A 4,781-nucleotide genomic window follows, 5' to 3' on the forward strand; every position below is an offset into this window, starting at 1 on the left:
GTTGTTTGTGGGTGCAGCTATAACTTCAATCCACTTAGACACATAGTCCACAGCTACTAAGATATACTTGTTTCCTAAGGATGGTGGGAAAGGTTCCATGAAATCTATACCCCAAACATCGAAGAGTTCTACTTCTTGAATGTTTCTTAGAGGCATTTCGTCACGTCTTGAAATATTTCCCGTGCGTTGGCATCTATCACATTTGACAATGCAAGCATGGACATCGCGCCACATGGTAGGCCAGAACAGGCCAACTTGAAGAATCTTGGCGTATGTCTTAGAGGTGCTCGCATGTCCACCATAGGGTGCAGAGTGACAATGCTCAATTATACTTTTTACCTCCTCTTATGGAACGCAACGGCGAAAAATGCCGTCTTTACCCCTTTTAAAAAGGAGCGGTTCGTCCCAATAAAAGTTTCTCACATCGTTAAAGAACTTCTTCTTCCGGTGGTAGTCAAGATCAGGGGGTATGATGTCAGCAGCTAGATAATTAACAAAGTCTGCATACCATGGCACATTACTTACAGCTAAGGATTTTTGTAAGTGCTCATGAGGGCCTAGGCTATCGTCTTCAATGGCTTCTAGTTTAGCTATCAGTCTATCATAAGAAAAACCATCATTTATGGGTACGAAGTCTGGTTTCAGGTGTTCTTGCCTAGAAAGGTGATCAGCTACTACATTTTCAGTGCCTTTCTTATCACAGATATCTAAATCAAACTATTGTAGTAACAAAATCCATCGGAGTAACCTGGGCTTGGCATCCTTTTTACTTAATAGGTAACGAATGGCAGCATGATTGGTGTAAACTATAATTTTGGCTCCTACTAGATAAGATCTGAATTTGTTTATAGCAAAAACTACAGCTAGTAGTTCCTTTTCAGTTGTTCCGTAGTTAAGTTAGGCGGCGTCTAGGGTTCTACTAGCATAATAAATCACATGTAATTTTTTATCTTTCTTTTGTCCTAGAATGGCTCCAACGGCATAATCACTAGCGTCACACATTATCTCAAAAGGTTCTGACCAATCAGGGGGTTGCATAATGGGTGCTGAAATCAACGCTTGCTTTAAAAGATTAACTGCTTCATTACATTTTTCATCGAAAATGAATTCAACATCTTTCATTAAAAGGCGAGTTAAAGGTTTAGTTATTTTAGAGAAGTCTTTGATAAAACGCCGGTAGAATCCAGCATGTCCAAGGAAACTTCAGACTTCTCTGATAGTTTTGGGTGGTTTTAGATTCTCTATGACTTCTATCTTAGCTTTATCTACCTCAATACCTTTTTCGGAAACTATATGTCCTAAAACAATCCCTTCGGTGACCATGAAATGACACTTTTCCCAGTTTAGCACAAGGTTCACCTCCACGCATCTCTCTAGGATTTTCTCAAGGTTAGCAAGACAATTTTGGAAATCGAGTCCGCAAACCGAGAAATCATACATAAATACCTCCATGATACTATCTAGGTAATCTGCAAAGATTGACATCATGCAGCGTTGGAAAGTAGTTGGGGCATTACAGAGTCCGAATGTCATTCGTCTGTAGGCGAAAGTTCCATAAGGGCATGTAAAGGTAGTTTTCTCTTGATCTTCGAGGTGGATAGGTATTTGGAAGAATCCAGAGTATCCATCTAGATAGCAGAAGTAGGAGTGTCTAGCTAGACGCTGCAATATCTGGTCTATAAATGGTAAAGGGAAATGATCCCTCCTGGTTGCTTTATTTAACTTTCTGTAGTCTATGCACATCCGTCATCCTCCTTCTATCCGTTTTGCTATATGTTCGCCTTTATCGTTTTGCACTACTATGATGCCTCCCTTTTTAGGTACTACATGCACAGGGCTCACCCACTTACTATCCGAGATCTGATAGATTATACCCGCCTCAAGTAACTTAAGAACTTCTCTTTTAACAACATCACTCATTATAGGGTTTGTTCTTCTCTAATGTTCTCTAGAGGGCTTTGAATCTTCTTCAAGCAAAATCCGATGCATGCATACGGATGGCTTATACCTTTCAGATAAGAGATATTATATCCTAAGGCTGAGGGATATCTTCGTAAAACATCTAAGAGTTGGTCTGTTTCCCCTTGGCTCAAGGTAGCACTGACTATAACTGGACGGTTCATCTCTTCATCAAGGAACTCATATCTCAGGTTCTTAGGCAGTTCCTTAAGATCTAAGGTTGGTTTCTTAGGGCATGACATAGGATCTGGGGTAAGGGATAAACATTCGTAAAGGTTATCATCGATGTAGGGCTTCCTAAAGTTATCATCTTCCAGTATGAGGGTTGATGGCAACTTAATTGTTTTTATGATTTCTTCTTATTCTATTTCCCTAACACATTCATCAATGATATCTATGGTGTAACACGTGTATCCCATCATAGGTGCCATAAGAAATTTATAAAGTATAAATTCTATCTTCTCGTCACCTACCTCAAAGGTCAACTTTCCTTTCTTGACATCTATTATGGCTCCTGCAGTTGATAAGAATGGTCTACCTAGAAGGATTGGTATATCATTATCCTCTTTGATATCCATGACAACAAGATCAGTAGGGATAAACAACTGAACTATCCTAACAGGGATATCTTCTAATATGCCTATCGGATACTTAACAGATCTATCGGCTAATTGAAGTGACATCTTAGTAGGCTGTAATTCTCCTAAGTTTAACCTCTCACAAACTGCTAAAGGCATTAAGCTCACACTAGCTCCTAAGTCTAGAAAAGCTTTTTCAATGACATGACTTCCCAAAAGACAAGGAATGGAGAAATTTCCAGGATCTTTATCTTTTTTGGCTAACTTATTCTCGGAAATAGAATTGCATTCCAAGGGCTTCGGATCGTCGAGTCTATGTTTGTTGGTAAGGATGTCTTTGAGAAACTTTGCATAAGAAGGTATTTGGGTGATGGCTTATGTGAAAGGGATTTCTACGTGAAGTTTTTCTATAACCTTAATGAATTTCTGATACTGGTTATTAATCTGGGTTTGTTTGAGTCTTTGCGGATATGGTATCGGTGGTTTGTATGGCGGGGGTGGTACATAAGTTTTGTCTTTAGGTTCTTCTCCTTTTTCTTGACCTTCCTGTTTTTCAGATTCCTCTGGTTCCTTTTACTTTGTCTGTGGGTTCGGTATATTCCTTAGAAGTTTTGGGTTCACTCAATCTTGGGTTAAATGGATCATCATAAGCGGTCCCACTTCGTAGGGTAACGGTATTGTCTTGTCCTCTCGGATTCTGTTGAGGTTGTCCATGGAACTGTCCTCTAGGTGTAGTCTGGGGGGCTTGGTTTAAGGCTACCTGAGAGATCTGGGTTTCAAGCATCTTAGTGTGAGTAACTATTTGGTCAACCTTGGTTCCTAACTGGGTAATCAGTTCGTTAACGTGTATGTTCTAGTTCATGAACTCTTTGTTTTGTTGGGTTTGAGCAGTGATAAAACTTTCCATAATTTTCTCAAGGCTCGGCTTTGGTGGCACAGGTTGCATAGGTTGATTTGGTCTTGGGGCTTGGTAACCTGGTTGTCTCGGAGGTGCAGTATTTTGGATAGGGTTATTATTCTTATAGGAGAAGTTCGGGTGATTCCTCCATCCAGGGTTGTAGGTATTCGAATATGGGTTCCCTTGGGCGTAGTTCACTTGCTCCGAGTTGGTTTCGTTTAAGAGACTGCATTCTGCAGATTGGTGTCCTTTGGTTACACATATCTCACAATCCGACGAAACTGCAGCTGCAGTATTCGGGTTTGTACACATATGCTCGACCTTGAGGGCCAACGCGTCCATTTTAGCTTGTATCATGTCTATAGAGCTTAACTCATGTATTCCCCCTTGGGCTTCCTTCTTCTCAACTGTCGCTCATTCGACTCCCCATGATTGATGGTTTTGAGCCATATTTTCGATGAGGGCACTAGCTTCAGGGTAAGGTTTGTTCATCAGTATGTCGCCTGCAGCAGCGTCTATGGTCATCTTAGTGTTATAGTGAAGTCCATTATAGAAGGTCTGAATGATTAACCAATTTTCTAAACCATGATGTGGGCATGCTCTTAACAACTCTTTATATCTCTCCCAAGCTTCGAACAACGATTCTCCTTGATTCTGGGTAAATCTGGTTATTTGGTTTCGAAGAACGGCGATCTTACTTGGGGGAAAGTATCTAGAAAGGAATACTTTTCTAAGGTTTTCCTAAGTTGTTATGGAATTGGGTGGAAGAGAATCTAACCATGATAGGGCTATATCTATGAGGGAGAAAGGGAATAATCTTAAACGTATTACCTCAGGAGAAGCTCCATTGGTATTAAAAGTGTCTTCTAATTGGAGAAAGATTTTTAAATGTTGGTTTGGGTTCTCAGTAGCAAGACCTGGGAATTGTCTCCTAATTGCAAAAGGGAGGGTTTAAGTTTGAAGTTATTAGCTGGGATGGTTGGGTTTACTATACTAGAACTAGGTTCTTCGTTGGATGGTTGGGTGAAATCCTTAAGAGGTCTTTGATTTTGATCTTCGGCCACAACTCTCCTAATTCTATGGAAAAATAAATGTGCACGAGCGTAATGTTCAGGTTCCGCCAGAGGATCTACTAAGCTTCCGGTGCTGCGAGTCCTTCGCATTGACCGACATGTAACAACCTAAGTCTAAACGATATAACAACAGTGTACAAAATTTTGACGAAATTGGTCCCCGGCAGCGGCGCCAAAAACTTGATGCGTTGTTTTTCGAAAGTATACAAACGCGTCAGAGTAATATAAAAGATTGTCGAATCCACAAAGACCAATTGTCAATCTATCGTTATC

General features: G+C 40.4%; 1 non-coding gene across 1 annotated transcript; it reads left to right on the forward strand.

The window, feature by feature from the left end:
• Positions 1-4,015: 4,015 nt before the first annotated feature.
• LOC127117032 (small nucleolar RNA R71) lies at positions 4,016-4,122 on the forward strand. The gene has a single exon (XR_007801796.1). It is a non-coding gene; the product is annotated as a small nucleolar RNA R71 (small nucleolar RNA).
• The last annotated feature ends 659 nt before the right edge of the window (positions 4,123-4,781 follow it).

Source organism: Lathyrus oleraceus, chromosome 1 (genome assembly GCF_024323335.1).
Source record: "Lathyrus oleraceus cultivar Zhongwan6 chromosome 1, CAAS_Psat_ZW6_1.0, whole genome shotgun sequence".
NCBI classification, from domain to species: Eukaryota; Viridiplantae; Streptophyta; class Magnoliopsida; order Fabales; family Fabaceae; genus Lathyrus; species Lathyrus oleraceus.